This window comes from Mytilus galloprovincialis, chromosome 2, assembly GCF_965363235.1.
Source record: "Mytilus galloprovincialis chromosome 2, xbMytGall1.hap1.1, whole genome shotgun sequence".
Lineage (NCBI taxonomy): Eukaryota > Metazoa > Mollusca > Bivalvia > Mytilida > Mytilidae > Mytilus > Mytilus galloprovincialis.
The window spans coordinates 97,678,475-97,695,568 of NC_134839.1; the positions used below are offsets into that span (position 1 = coordinate 97,678,475).

At 31.4% G+C, this 17,094-nt stretch overlaps 1 protein-coding gene across 5 annotated transcripts in view; it reads left to right on the forward strand.

Moving 5' to 3' along the window:
* Window positions 1–17,094, forward strand: part of LOC143065032 (corticotropin-releasing factor receptor 2-like) — a 133,308-nt gene that overhangs the window by 16,763 nt on the left and 99,451 nt on the right. Inside the window, exon 1 of one of the 5 annotated variants that reach the window (XM_076238321.1) lies at window positions 5,334–5,375. The exons of 2 other annotated variants lie outside the window; for them this stretch is intronic. The gene's annotated coding sequence lies outside the window, so the exon portion shown is untranslated. Of the gene's footprint in view, window positions 1–5,333; window positions 5,376–11,219; window positions 11,337–11,580; window positions 12,137–17,094 lie in introns of those variants that run through there. 2 more of the 5 variants (XM_076238319.1, XM_076238318.1) reach the window with 2 other exon arrangements.

Genomic DNA, 17,094 nt, shown 5'->3' on the forward strand with positions numbered 1-17,094 from the left:
CTATTATATATAATCATAGTTTTTTTTTCGCGAATACATTAAATAAGAAAAAAAGTCAGAATATTAAATATTATTTGTATTTTTGGTGTTTAATTGTCCCTAACACATTTATATTAATATTTTATTTTTTGTATATCTTTGAGATTCCCCTTTTTATTATTTTTATCAAATATCATAAGAATTTGAAACATAAAAGGCTGACATTAATGTCATGAGAACGCGTTTAGTTTTTATTTGAGTGTTTTATTACTGCAGACAAATAAAATTGTCGTACTAAAATTTGATACTTTTTAAATGCAGTATAATGACAACAAAAGATACTAAGTACAATACTAGAACATCCTGATTTGTGTACATGATGTTGAGCTACATAACTATACAATAATGTAAAATGAACTTTAAGTAAAAGGCGTTTACTAAGGTCAGTTTTAAATGTCTGTAAGGATGTGTATAACAATCCACTATCTTACTTGTACAATAAAAAGACATCTTTAGTGAGGAATTTTTATTCTGTCTTCATCAATAGGAATATATGCTTATGAATAAATAAATGTAGTACAGTAGCATGCATTACTAAATCGAAAATTTTGTAAACTTTTTAGCAGATGACATTTTTTTTCTTAAATCGTGATTTCTCATGTTTCGTTTGTTTTAACGATCGAAATAGTTTTCTCTCCTTAAAGTCTTCACCTCGAAATAAATGAGTGTTATATATCCAGACAATTTGTTGGTTAAAAATTAGTTCCTATTCCCCTTGGTACGAGTTTGTCACAACTTATACATGTATAATATCGCTTTCAGTGTAATATATATCCCCTACACCGGATGTTGCCCGCTTACTGACACCATATATCACTGCTGTTAATTAAACAGGCCATCGTAATTGCAGTTACCACAATCCCAAAAACAAGTAAAATCGTCTTCTTCTAATTTCTCCGTGTACACGCGTTTTTTTTCCCCAAGAAAAACTCAACAGCTAGTTTGATATTTACGGTATCAATGTTGTGTGTGTGTATTCTTAGTATCATGTGTGTCCATGTTACCGAGATAAAAGCAATCGAAATCTTACGGAAGATCATCGTAACTCCAAGAATTGTATTTGATATGATAATCGTAACTTGATTATTAGATAGTCGTAACTTGGACATGATAATAGTAACCTATCAGTGATAATCCTTTGCGACACTTATGGTCTTCGTCAAACCTTCTTAGTTTTTTATAGTATTTTATGTCGGGTTTCATTTTATAATCAAACGTTTACATTCATGCTTGTTTTACAGTAAACTGACCTATCAATACTTATCTTAATCGCAATCTGATTCGATTAATTTCTCAGAGACACATTTTTTTCTGAAATGGCCGGTAATAGAGTAATTTTTCAGGATATTCATTCTTGCTTACGGGACGAGATGGAAGTTAAGTTTATTCGAGAACGGCGTAGTGGTGCGAAGAAAAGCCATAAACTAAATGATTTAGATTAGTTTTCTTTCTCATTGCCTTTAAGGTAATCAGACATCTGTTGATTGAGCTTCCTCGTCTGGACATCTACGAGTTATGGACTGTAATAGAACTGTTCACTCTTTATATATACATCATTACATGTATGTAATTTTCCCTATCCAGTCTAATCAAGGAGAGACACGAGAAAACATTTGTTGTTCTATGAAAGCTTTAATGTCTTATAGTTTGTAGGTCGGAGACCAGCTACCGTTTTCAAACGATGAATCTTTATTGCATTAAAAACAAATAGATTCATGAAACTTTAAGTTTTAATCTGTTTAGTGTTCTGTATGTATAAATCCTGTTAATTCGAATAACAAAAATCATAAGGCACTTTATCTAGTTTCCGAATACATTCGTCAAAGCGAAATATTAATCAATAGATGAAGTATGGCGAATTTTTTTTTCTCACAAATTTGGAATTTGATGGTTTAAAACTTTGATCAAAATTTCAAAAATCTAAAATTTGGAAACTTTTTAAAATTTTGAATTGATGAGTGTTACACGGACCAGGTGCTTGTTTACTTATATGTTAGAAATTTTAGATATCACTCAAAACTATTTATATACTAGTGAAATTTTAACTTAAGGAAAACGTTCCCAATCATTAGTCAAAAGTAAAGTCATTGAAAAACTGTTTGTGAACATAATTTTGCTATGTCAAAACTTAGTAAAAATAAGGACTCGTTTTATATATATATATATCTTAGTGTATGTTTACACAAGACTTACCGAATTCGGGGAAAGAAAACGAAGATCTATATTCTAGGATTGCAAAAGGACCATTAATTAAAGAACTATCAATCATGATACCATTTAGCATTAATAACCGCCGAGAAATATCGAAGTAATCTGAGATAAATCTTCAATTGTATTTAAGACCTATCGACTTTCTCCTTCAATTATCAAGACGGCGGAATATCGCATCTATGTGTGTGTCATGGTACAGACAAAAGCGACAACTAGAAAAATTATTCCATAATACGATTAAAAACTACTTGAAAAAATCTCATTCTTGCAGCATACCGTGTTCAAAATCACCAATAAATATGAATTATAAATACATATACATCAGATGAAAGAAAAATAAATATGGTAACATTAAAAATTTAGAATGATATGTAAAAATACTGTTAGAACCTAGTTTCAAAAACTAAAAGCAATAGTTCATAAGGTACTAATGTATTTCAGATTACAAGTGGCTGAGCTTGAGTAATTAGATGTTAAAATAATCTTTATTCGACAGACATACTTGAAGGTTTATTACTTTTAATTCACAATAGTCTATATAGTAGGAGGAGGGTTCGGCATTTCCAATATTTCTTTTTTTCCATGTTCCATGTATAAATGTCCAAATTGGAAATTTATGCTGTGATTTCTTCTGTTGCTGTTGATGTTTTTTTAACACGGCAAACATACCATATATGCTTTGGTGCTTACCCATTGCTGAAGGTCATGCAGCTGAACTCTAAGACTTTTTGTTTAATAGTATACTTGAATAATCATGTGTTGTCTTTTACATATACTAATATCTTCTTTTATTGACTGGAATATAGAAATATAGTTGTTTGGACTTTTCCGACCAAGCAGTAAATCCAATGTAAAGAGGGCTTCCGTTTTGGCTGTGCGAGATTAAATAACGCTTGATAAATAAAATTCAAAGTCAAACTGAAATAGGACTTTAGATACAAGAGAACTAAGCTAAATTGGGTTAAATTAAAACATTTATATTGTGAATGCAATATGTATGTAAATGTGATACACGTGTGAATCAAATAATGATGTATTTCCCATTTGGTAATAGTGGAGAGAATTTAAATCAAAGCTTAAAACCTCTTTTTTATATACATTGGAGACATCTATAGGAATCGAATTTACTTATGTTACGTACATGAAGAGTAACTCTTGTGTCGAATGTTTTTTTAATAGACAAGCAACTTGCATAAATAAAGATCATCCATTATTTTTTTTTAAGATAAAACAAACTTTTTAATATCCCCATAACTGTAATTTTGGCCGTTTGAATTCCAATTTCCCTAAGAACTGCTTATGGATTGAGTTCAAACCATGCAAACTTTTTAGTTAAAGTACTTCTAACTTTTCTAGCAATTATTTAACAGCAAAAATATATGATAAATACAAAAGATACACTACTATAAAGATATTTTTCTTTGAACTAACTAGACGAATAAGTCTTTATAATGATAATCCCATGGGAGTGTGGAGATAGAACTGTGTAGCTCAGACAAGAAGTTGTAAGAGATCTCGTATTAAAGTTGTTTATGGAGATAGACCATTACACTTAGATCACAAATATAAAGCTATCTCCATTTTTTTTATTATCAAAAGCGGACACATAACACTACAAGATTCACACAACGTGTCGACTCATGAGTTAAGTTACTGATACAAAATCGTGAGCAAATATCCTTTGAAGAGTGCTGTATTGACCCGAGGCGAAGTCGAAATCTCAATTAATTACTGTGTCTATCAGGGTTTATAGATAGGGATAGTAAATAAAGTGGATTAATTCATACAAAAAAGGATTGTTTTGTTCATTATGTGGTATCAAAATAGAAAATTAAATATTCATTGCCAACAATGAAAAAAAAAGATATTCAAACCCTGTATCCGAGCGCTGGTACTTTCGATCGACATTTGAAAATCCTGTATTAGCCCGACTAGAACTGGGCCATAGCCTGGTATCCCTGCTAAACCTCCTCATTGTTCAGAGCATAATTTCAGTTATGTTTAAAAATTCAAACAATTCATTTCTATGAAACATTCCTGTTTTAAGTTGATTTCGGCAGTTTGCTGTTCTAGGTGAAGGTTATTCATAGAAAATATTTTGCGCAGATATAATGCTTTACTTTGAAGAAGACGGTATTTTTGTCATAAGTGTTGTGTTGAAAACCACGTTTTTACAATTTATATTTATTTATGTCCGACAAGTATGTTATGCAAATTAAGTGTTCTTTTGGCAGGTGCTTTCCTTACGTTTAAAATACAACTTTAGTTACTGCGACAGTATTATTCGGCACTTTGACACTGAATTGTTTACCAAAAACTGTCGTTTATAATTTGTTGCAGCTACCAAGATCGAAATTAACTGTTCTGTGTTGCCTTGTTTCATTTTAAACATGTATTCTTTTTACATGATTGATTTTTCACGATTTGCTCTCGATTATTCAATTTAAAAAGAAGCATTTCACACACGATTTCGAGATTTAAAATTCTAAACCGAGTACTTGTATTAATGTTGTTTTTTTAGGAATAAACATTAGTATGATAAAAATTTGAAAAAAAGATATGTGTTTGGTGTGCATAAGAGAACAAACTAATGACATACTATATTTAAAAAAACAAACTTCAAACAAATTCATAAATGTTTTTGACTAAAAAATCATTCGTAATTCCGTGTTTTAAAATCATACTTGGACTTAATAAACTTTTGCTATTTTAGTTACCGGTAATAATCTGCAGTTTGAAATTAAATTAAACTTGATAGTGATTATAAAATTATAAATCCTTTAAAACTTAAAATTTCAAAAGTACACTTTCATAGAAATTCAACTTTTGCAACCATTATGAAAACATGCTCATAATGGATTTCAAATAAAATGAATTTACAAGTCGTGTGCTAATTTGAAAGAGTCACTGTTACAGTATCATTAGCCTGTAAAGTGCTTTTTTTTTAAATTATACAAAACCACTTTATTTAAGAGGATACATATACATTTGATAAGTAACATTCTGTGGTAAACCGTACTTGAGATCAATAAACAACATGTTTATGTATGTCATTGATGCATTATTTTTTCAAGATTGACAAAGTTTAAGACAGTTTGAGATGAGATGTATAAACTACACCAAAGGTAAGATTTGAAACTGAGATATAGAATAATTGTGATTGTGTGAATAATGTTTTTCCTCAATTTTTCAAAAACATCAGTAGTTATCATGAAAGCATAATTGCCTTTTGACACGGAAAGTCATGTGTCGGCCCCTGTTTTGTCAAGTTAAGAGCATCAAAATTGATATTTGCTGCTTTTTCGCCAAGCATAATGCATTTAGAAGTTAGAGCAAAGATAATGTTTGGCTCTGAGACATATACTATGTTATCCTCCAAATGTTTGATATATTTCCCACTGAACGTTGAAAAGCTATCAATTAATAAGTTATACAGTGAATCAGACTGCATGCGTCTTTAAGTCATTATTCTTAAATCGTGCAGACTTTATATATTTTTATGTTACTAGAAATCAAACAATTAATTCCTTTTGTAGCTGATTATCTGGCGTGGGTTTTTCCCATTGTTGAAGATTTTACGGTGACCTATAGTTGTTATTTTCAATGTCATTTGGTCGCTGGTGGAGATATGTCTCATTGGCAATTATACCACATCTTCTTATTTTTATATTTTTATTACTGAAAGGTGACTTGCGTGTAACGTATACTCTGTGGGATTTTAATATATATTTGGGTGTCTCTTGTCTGTGTCTTTAATTCGGGTCTCATTTATTTTAGAAATCTGTATGATCATTTTGTTGGTACATGTATAATATTTCAAATCAATTCCACCGACATATAAAATCACATTGCAAATTTCATGTTAATATTATCTGCCTACTATTTTCTTGTAGATTCATATTATAGTCTTGTAACATGATTTACTGCACAATTAACTGGCTATGTCATCACTCACTAATTACAATGTTTTGTTTATTTGGTTAATTTAATTCTTTAATTTTTTATAAGCGAGTTTGTGGTTATGGAAAGATTGGCGCCCAAAAACATTTTCAACCCCGCCATATTCTGTATTTTCCTGTCCCAAGTCAGGAGCCTGTGATTCAGTGGTTTTTATTGTTGTATATCATATTTTTTTTCGTTTATTTTTGGTAGATAAATCAGACCGTTAGCTCTCTAGTTTGAATTGTTAACATTTTTCATTTCGGGACTTTTTATAACTTGCTGTGTTTTTTCAACGCTCATTGTTAAAGGCTGTGAATTTTGCTTATTTTTGAAGACCGTCTAAGTTTGGTCATGGTATATATTTGCCACTGCACCTCTTTTGCTTATTTAATAATATTGAAAATAATTTGTTTTGATTGATGCAGTGTTTAAACAAAATCTACGAAGGTGTTATAATGACTTCTTTGCTCAATAAATATCGTTTAATTTATCTACAGTAGCAGCTTGAACACACACATCTATGAAATCATATTACAAAGATTTGTCACTGCACACCTTTTCTTTGAAATAGATATGCTGAGATGACAATCTATAACTTGTTATTGCACCATAGTGTGTACGAGTCAGTAACCTATCAAACAAACTCGTTGGTAATGGTCTAAATACTGTTACTGGTGTGTACAATATGGTATAATAACCACCAAATTTGATACTTTTTTTTTTTTACTAAAAGAAGGTCAAAGAAAAACAGATGTATTTTCGAACTAGAAACAACAGCCATTTAGAAAAGTCCGTGGCCATCTTGAAAAAAATATTTTTTATATGTCCAGCAGTTTTTTCTTAAAAAGTATATGATAATGATGATTCGTGCTAATTTTCATGCTTTTTGCACAGTTTTCTCGATTTTTGTTTTTTAAAATCTCCCACTATTACTATTTTTCTATGAATAACCATAGCCAGTCACAAGTACAAGCAAATGGTCATAGATCTACAACTTCTTCAATTGTACATACGTATCAATGAAATATTCTTTTAATAAAGTAATGATTATATACTGTAACATAGTAAGTAGGTTAACAATGAGTAACAGGTGTATAATGTATCATCTTATTGTCATTACTGTTCACTTGAGATAAGTGCCGGAAGATCAGTCACCCTTTTATCTCATTCTTGTCATAGTGTTTTATGAAGAGACAGAAAAAAAGGTCAAGCTTATATTTATCATGAATGCAAACTAGTAGAGGTCTTCTATTTAACCTGAAAACTTTGTAAATTGTTTTGATTTGAATTAGGTCGTTAGTGTTTTTCAGTTTGAATTTGTTGGGTTTTTTTTTGTGGCCTCGTATAGCCGACTATACGATAAGAGTTTTTTCTCATTGTTGAAGGCCGTACGGTTGCCTATAGTTGCTTACATCCCCTTCCGGTTTAAACGTTAATGTTTATATTTAGTTGTCTTATTGACAAATCCTAATTTTTATACTCAATAGTACTACTAACATTTGATGAGAGTAGTGTATGAAATTGCTTGTAATAGTGGGCAAAAACTTTTCAATGTCTTTCTAAATTTTAATGTTTAAAAGCAAACGAAGGTATAATTATACACATACTGATTACATATTCAGTGCAACTTAATTATATGTTTGGCATGTAAATTACTGTTTATACTTGAATAGCTAGGTTAACATATTTACTAATAAAAATCAACAGCCTGGTTTGTGTGACTGTCATGATACGAGAAATTGTTAGTTTTTATGCTTTTTAAATCGACATGCAACGACAATTACATGTAGAAAGATATTCTTTTTTATCGAACAGTCTTTGTCCGGATTTTAATGTAATTGGGAAAAACAATAAATGCCAAATTAAGGAAATAATAGTGAGAAACAAGGAAGATTTTGAACCGGTGCATTACGTTTACGCGCATTACCATTACATTTGCGCGCAAAAATCATTACGTTTGCACGCAGCTATTGATTACATTTGCGCGTATTTTTTGACAGGTAAACTCATGTAAAATACAGATTTATTCATTAAATTGTTCTGTTTACAAGTATAAATACCCCTTCGTAAGTCTAAGTCCTCTGCTCACCAACGAGGAGGTGGAAGTGGGATTTAGTAGATATGGGAAGATGTGGTGTGATTGCCAATGAGACAACTCTCCATCCAAATAACAATTTATAAAAGTAAACCATTATAGGTCAATGTACTGCCTTCAACACGGAGCCTTGGCTCACAGCGAACACATCAAAATTACTAGTGTAAAACCATTCAAACGGGAAAACCAACGGTCTAATCTATATAAAAAACGGGAAACGAGAAACACGTATAAATAACATTAACAAACGACAACTACTGTACACCAGATTCCTTACTTAGGACAGGTGCAAACTACGGTATCTTGTTGAGCTAAACAGTGTAAATTTCCTCTGATTTGGATGGTAAGAGAGCAAATACAAGTGGTACATAATGTCCCAATTTAAATCCATGAAAAGTGTAAAGTTGTTCAAAATATTTAGGACAGTAACTGAAAGTTCCGTCAATGAAACGTTATTATTTAATTATGATTTAATTAAAAATTATATTTTAACCTGAGTTTATCTGTAAAATTGATGCGCGCAAATGTAATCAAAATCTAACGTAAAACGTAAAACATTTGAATCCCCAAATGCGCGCAAACGTAGTGCGCCCGTTTGAACAATGAATTCATCATATTAAATAGTTGACCTCCGGAAGGATCCTTGCTTTAAAAATAGTATATAGTTTGGAATCGACGGATATATGCATGTACATGTATAATATAGTGTTATATAAGTCTGATTTCACAGATAACTTGCGGCTTATTTACGTTTTAATCGATTTTAATGTTTGAATAAAAATACTAAAATTATAAAAAAAAGTTTTGACCAATTTGAAATATGTCTATTCCTTGTATACACCGATTTTACTAAAAAATGTAGAAGATCAAAAATACCGAACCCCAAAAAAAATTCAAACGGAATGTCCCTTATCAAATGGCAAAATCAAAAGCTCAAACACATCAAACTAATGGAAAACAACTTTCATATTCCTGACTTGATACAGACATTTCCTTTAGTAGAACATCTAGTTAAACCTCTCTATGTGTACTAAGCAAACAACCTTCATCTCTTGTTCATGTCGGACCTTAATATTGACCACACATGAGTAGAGTTATTATGCTCTGACTAAATGGTTATGAACCTTTCGTTGGTTTTCCATAATTGGCAGTACATCATTCTTGACTCCAATAAACAAAGTTAAACTAAGTATCGAAAAATGATAAGTGATAAGATGTTAAAAAATCCGAAAATGACCAGAATTTGGTAACCAGAATGTGTAGCCTCTACAAAACTGTGCAATGCTGTCAAGTGCTCTTTAACTGGACTTCTTATATAACTCTTATAGGTCATTCTTTATATTGCTCCATGTTTTAGTGTATTTAGTAAAGAGACTTTCAATTCATATGAAATTTTAACTTCCATAATTGACAACCTACATTTGATAACGATCGACACTTTTGAGTTGGGGGAAGGGGGTATTATGCAATAAAATTTGAAGATGTGTTATAGCCATGGTCTTGTAGTTTACTGTCAATGATTTTGCTCTCTCAAAATATCCTCTGCACTTGATGTGTGTCCTTAAAAACCCAATAAAAATCTTTAAAATTTCAAGCTAAGAAAATAGTCATCATGACGCATATTTTTTTTACAAATACTCATCAGTGTTCCTGAACGAACACAGAAGAAAGCTGAATGAATTTCTTAAGTTGAATCAATTTTACAATGAACGCCATACAAGTTTTATGAAAACATATGTATTATAATAGTCGTTACGTTTGTTAAAACTTTTCTTATTTACTCATCCTTTAGTAATAATAAATAGATATTAATCAAGATATGCAGTTGACTGTGTCTTCTCTGTATTGTTACATGTATATGCCGATAGATGGGATATTGATATTCTGGATGGTTATTATTTGAGAACATAATAATGTCTATAAAGTAACATAAGCTATACGGACTGTGCTTACAAAAAAATCGCACAGTAATCAACAACTTAATTGACTACAATGGCTTTGTTTTTGCTAACTTGGTACAGGCATTTTCTTAATGTACAAAATGATGAATTAAACGGCCTGGTTTTAAAGCTGGCTCATCCTCTCACTTGTATGACAGTAGAATATAATTCTGTTATATCGACAACAATGTGTGAGCAAAACAAACATAATAAGTAAAATTGTCTGAAACTTTAATCGCTATAAAACAATTGTTTTTCCTCAACAACATAATACATTGCAGAACATCTTTATTTCAAATATTTATTTCAATATTTCCTTTTAATTATCTGCTTAAGTATGACAGTTTAGCTAGATTATATATAAATCAAGAATAATCATTAAAGGTGAAAATTTTAGGAGTTGGGAACAACGAAGTTTTCTCGAATCCAACGATGTTTTTTTAATTTGAAAACTTTCCTCCTTGTTTTGTTATACCTCATTATTGCGCAGGACTTTAACCTTTGATCTTGGCCTAGATAAGTCCTTCTCCTCCTATCCCGAAGTTCTGCACTAAGTTAACCCTTTTCACATGCTTGTACACAAAATTCTATATAATGTCATGTTTATCAGATCTCTTGTACGATTACTGACCTTGGTCAAAATATTTCTTATTATTCGCCATAAATTATTGATTAATTAGATTTTTGATTGAATCGTTAATTCAATAATTGTTATAGTATATCATATATTATATATATCAAGTCAATATACTATGTCTATAACTCAAAATGGTTTAAAACAAAACCTTTATGTATATTTTTTTTTATGTAAAAGCATTTTAAAGGGAAGTGCACAAACGAATGCTACCTCTTTTATCGTTATGGCAAGTTACGTCAAATTAGGACACTTTTCGTTCGTTCGTAAGATGTTGAGAGACCTCTAATAGACCTTCTTATCTTTAGTCACTGATATATGTCTGATAGATAGGAGTTTTTATCTTTGTCTCTTTGGCTTACATTTATCATCATAATTCATATTTATTTTGAATTCAGAAAGGTATGTGCTTCTTTTTTAAAGGATTTTATGTGATTACATAAGGATAAATTTCTATTGGACATCAAATGTCAAAGTGAGTATGGAAATATCCAATTGTAGAATTGTTTAATTCCAAGTTGATAGTATTGTCCTTTAAGGAAATTTAACCTGGTATAAGTGTGTACTTGATGCCTATATATAGACTAGAATTATAGTTATTATTATTGTTATAAAAAAAGTTAATACTTGATAGATAATTAGAAATGACATCATGTGACATGATGATTAAGAGGAACAAGTGACAACACCAAGAGGGAGAGAGAGAGAGTGTGTGACGTTGAAAAATGTGCATACAAATGTGCACTGTGGTTTAGATGACTTTCTGAAATAGTTCATTCATTTAGGATCTGGTTAAGAAATTGAAAATTAATTATATATTCATTCCGTGAAGCTAAAAAGAGATAAAACGAATTTGATAAAAAGAAAAAAAAAATGATGTAATATAACATAAAATTGTCTTCTCTGAAACAAGGAAATGCGGAAACATTCACTTCGAATGAATTAATAAAACGAAACTTGCCATACATTGATATAGATTAAACTATTAACATGTGACACTAGTTGCTGCATTAGATGGGATTCTAGCAGTTTAGTCTTCTATCTCCGTTAAATGGAAATAAAACTAGAAATCCAAGACTATCAAACTTAACGTTAGTGCAGAATTGGATTAATGTATTTGCTAACTTGGTCTTCATCAATGAATTATTGCCGCTATTTATCTTTGTATTCGTGAACAATGAGGTCTTGGGATTACACTATATGGAGATATGGAATACATCTTATTGGTGGTGCTACTGTGGTTACATATGTGGTTATGCTTTTCTTATCAATGAGGTAAGATGCATTTTATTTTTAATTGAAAGTTTTGTGAAAATGAGTTTTGTTGTTTCTATGTTAGAATGAATTATTTCTTTTCTGTAAAAGGGGGTAGGCCTTAGTAACCCGAAATATTTGCTCTGGTTTAATTTTCTGATATTTGCACCTTTGAAAGGAAGGGGTCCATGCATCATCTGCCATAGTCTAGTTGAAATTCACCGTTTACGTGTTTATAGTACTAGTATATTAAATATGACAAATTTTTAGTACCCTTAAAAACACTATAAGTCCTTTTTTATTGTTTGCACATGTACTCACTGTGAATACCCATGACTGTTAAAATGTGTATATATAATGAAAACATTATCTTACAGTAATTCCGAAATGTCCTTGAACTATTTGTAGCTTGAGAGTAAATAAACGGCTATGTTTTTTTTCACAAAGTTACTTTCATGTTTTAAGTATAAACAATTATTCATACTACGTATTTAAAGAATTTCGGCAATAACGGAGAGAAGATGGCACCATTTGCCTCATCCAAACGACTCTTTTTGGCGGGAGACTTTGTCGTCATGTTTAAACAAAATGATTGGTAGCATCATTCAAGTTAAGGAGTATCGCTATAAAGTATTATAAAGTTTCAGTTCTACGACCACTTAACTGACATATTTCTATAAGAAGTAAATGTTTGAAAACTTGTAAAAATAAAGGGTTTGGTATGAGCAATTGTTTGTAAAATTACTCAATCCTTTAATAATATCTTAGATGTACTAAAAAAAAAAGAATAGGACGATATAATATATACTATATAAGTACGTCTGAACCGATGACAGCTCTACGACAGATTTTATCCATCGGATCACCAGTGATGATGTTACAAGGCTGAAACACACATATATATAGTATGTACTGGAGTTCAGAAGTGTCAGTCGTGTTGTCACTGTGAAATCATAAACCTGTTGAAATTGACATTGTTAGCTTAAGATGACCATTGTACACATTAAATATGAACCAAGGCCTTACCCCAAAGGTTAGTTTACCCGCACCAAGTTTTTAGTACCTTGTGTGATGATGGAAGTGTTTATTGACCTTGACAGGCTTTACAGCCCTCGTACGGTCGGACATGTTGTACCTCAAGTCATATAAATGACAATATCTTTAAATGAGGCTACGGACTTTGTTGATTTATTTTTATTTCTAATTTATAGGTCATAAAGTGACATTTGCATACTTTTATCATACTTTCTTTTTGTTGTTCATTATAAACAGTACGTTCAAAATATAACAGTTACCAAAGTGAAAATCTAAACTAATAAGTTGAAGAGAGATCGACAAAATCATCTCTTTAACAAAAAACTATCCTATATTACATCATAAGCAAATGAAAAATCCTATTAGCTGTGAATAAAGGTTTTTAAGACGATTGCAGAGATTGTCATTTAGTTTTAATTAAACATATTTAATTGGTTATAGTGGATTGGGCAACACGTTATTACAACTTATGTTAATCCCTTTTCACTTTGCGGGTGCGAGTGCTGCCTTGTAGCGGCATTAGTCTTCTCTTTTTTTTTTAAATCTACAAGGGCGTCTTTTACGTGCAAGAGATATGGCTCTCTCTTAACACGGGTCTCCCATTTACCGTCCCCTTCCGACGGACTGTCATCGTTTCTCAAGACCTTGCTACTCGCAAATGGTGTCAAGGGAGAATCGAAAATTCAGTCCCTGAAATTTTCTCCCCGAAACAGGTATCGAACCAGAAACCTTTGAGTCAGTAGTCCGATGCGCTAACCACTACACTAGATTGTCATTTAGATTAATGACACTTTCTGTTTACCGTAGTGCTCGGTTCTCAACCGTATCTGGTTACTCTATGTATACGGGTAAGGGGTTGTTATATTCAAGTTATGGACGTTCACATAAGAATGTTGAAATAAGACAAATAAATGAAACACCATTGGCACTGTATAGAAAATAATCCTCCTATACACCAACTAAACTATTTCGGAATCATTTACTGTTTGTTTTCTACTAGAAATTCCATTACGAGTTAAATTATCGGTTCATTATAGTACTGGTATATAGTTTTGCGTGCTTGCATTGAATCAAAACAGTACAATTTCAAGACATAGAAGTATTAAATTCTCAAGGGTATCTTGACCTTTACGATAACTAACCGAACAGACAACAAATGATTTAAACTGTATTTGCAATTGTAAATCAAATGTCTTTTGTCTTGTGATTTACAATAGGTTATTACACCGATGCCATTGTTAGACATACATAGAATCAATGTATGGAGCATTAAAGGGATGATATGGTACATCTCATCAAATTTGAGAAGCAGCCAACATTATCACTGTACATACACTTTCCGCGCGCCTCAAGCCTCTCAGAAACACATCTAACAAAAAAAAATATTTCTTATAATAGCATATTGACATAAAAAAGTATGTCCTCGTCATTAACGAGGGTTGCGTGACAACCTACTATAGGTCTCCCCTACATCATATATGACAACAAACTAGGTCTCCATGCATCACGTGACAACCTACTATAGCTAGGTCACCCCTACATCATATATTACAACAAACTAGGTCTCCATGCATCACGTGACAACCTACTATAGGTCTCCCCTACATCATATATGACAAAAAACTAGGTCTCCATGCATCACGTGACAATCTACTTAATAAAAAAAGAAAGCATGCTAAATGAATACTTTTCAACAAGGTTTAAGTGTTTGCATACAAAAATTCAGTTTGATTTCATACATCGTATTTAATTCGCGGAAAAATAACTTCCATTTCCACTAGATCTATTTAATATGCAGGTCTTGTACATGTCCTTTAGCTTGGTTAATTTAAACGCCATGTTACTTTAAAAAAATAATTAATTGAATTAACTATTCTTTGCATAGTGACATTCTGCTCTATAAACATTACAACAGCTTTTTTGAAAATATGCACTTTTGGAACATGTAACTCAGTTATAATTTAGATATTATGAATGATTCCACCATTTTTGTATCTCGTATAGATTTTTTTTTTTCTTCTTCAAGACTAATGATGACCAGAGTTTTTGTTTTTTAACTTGATTCCACTCCGTTTTGAGTTTTATATTTCAATCAAATTTCGCTATCTTGTTTGTCTGTTTCTATCTTATCTTTTTTATAGTTCGTTGGTTATAATGAGCATTACATTGATCTATAACAGTTTACTTTTAAAAACTGTGACCTTGGATGGAGAGTAGTCTCATTTGCACTCATACCACATCTTCTTATATCTAGTTAATTCTACTTTCATCTGTATCTTCGTACTCTTGGGAATTATTATCTGGAACCTATTATACCAGCAGTTTCTAAAGAGAGTATAGTCTGTTAGGAAATTGCCTGTCTGTATTACTACAAAAGTATACACAGGATGCACAATTAACGCGTTTTAAAATATTATAACTGCGATCTTATTATATTTTTGTACAAATTTGGTTATGTCTCGCCTGCAACGAAAGTAGCAGAATACGAGACATAGGGATTCCTATTAGGCGGCGATGGATATGACACGAAAACTATTTGTATATAGCTTTGCATTTCAAAGGATAGAAGACCAAGATGCTTTATAATTTGAATACTGATGCCTTCTATATCCATCTGTCATATGTCTTTGACCTTATTTCATGATCCAAAAATGTTCAGTTTTTAGCTCACCTTGCTCAATAATCATTGAGGTATCTATATATATATAGTTTACAAATGTGTCTTTTACAAAAATCTTCTCTGCAACTACTCAGACATATTTAACCAAACTTGGCCACAATCATCATCAGGGTATCTAGTTTAAAAAAAAAATTCTGATTACCCCACCTTCCAACCAACATGGCCGACATGGCTAAAAATAGATCATAGGGGTAAAATGCAGTTCTTGTCTTATATCTTTGAAACTGAAGCAAAAGTATAATTGTTGTATTATTTCATGCATCAATTGTAAACAAAAATATCTGCATGGTGAGCAACACAGACTCCTTAAGAACCTCTTTGTGACCACGTGAAATTCTCACTTATAACGCGTTATTTGATAACAGAATTTGTCATATGGGTTTCCTTGCAATGTCTACATGTCTGTCAGACAACGTGAACCTGATCTCGACCTCGTTGATCAAGGTTATAGTTAAGTGATAAGGTTCGTTTCTATGATGCTTATATCGGTAGGTAAACTACAGGTATGCGTGGTGTATGGGATGATTATTAGGTGTACACATCAATTTGTAAGGTTTCATATGTCCTTTGGCGTCATTTTCGTGGTTCATTGATCGATGACCATCATGTTAAGTTTTTGTGTTTTGGTCTACTTATCAAATACCATAAGCAATATGTCAACTGTATTAGGTGTATGGATTGATTATAAGGTGTACATGATCATCACTACGTGTCTTTTTGGCAAGACTTATCTTTAATTTTTCATGAATCATTGATAATGCTTAGTTTATATGATACTTGAAGCAAAACCTTTATCCATAAGAATTTTTACACCTGAATTTCAGCCCTTCAACTTAGAACAGTTGGTTCAAGTGATGCTGTATTTTTTTTCCAAGTCAAAGTGTTCGTATATATTGATATAAGAAGGGTACATGTATACACACACACAAACACACACACACACACACACACAAAAGAGCAAACTGCAACTTCTGGAAAGCAAATACTAACATTCCACTTATCTTGTTATATTATTTATAACATAGCATTGATTTCTTGTCCAATTTTATTTTCTCGCCTTTTATGATGATTGTAGCACAACGATTGCAGTAAATTATTGCTCTTTTGAACTTTTTTAGCTTTAAGTAATAACCACGTCGTGATTTCTTGATAGATAGTTCGAGTCAATCAACCGCTGGTGATTATTTGACATTGATGTTTTAGTCAGTTATGATTATAGTATGAGTATATGACATATCACTTGAAAAAAAGGAAACCATTGCTG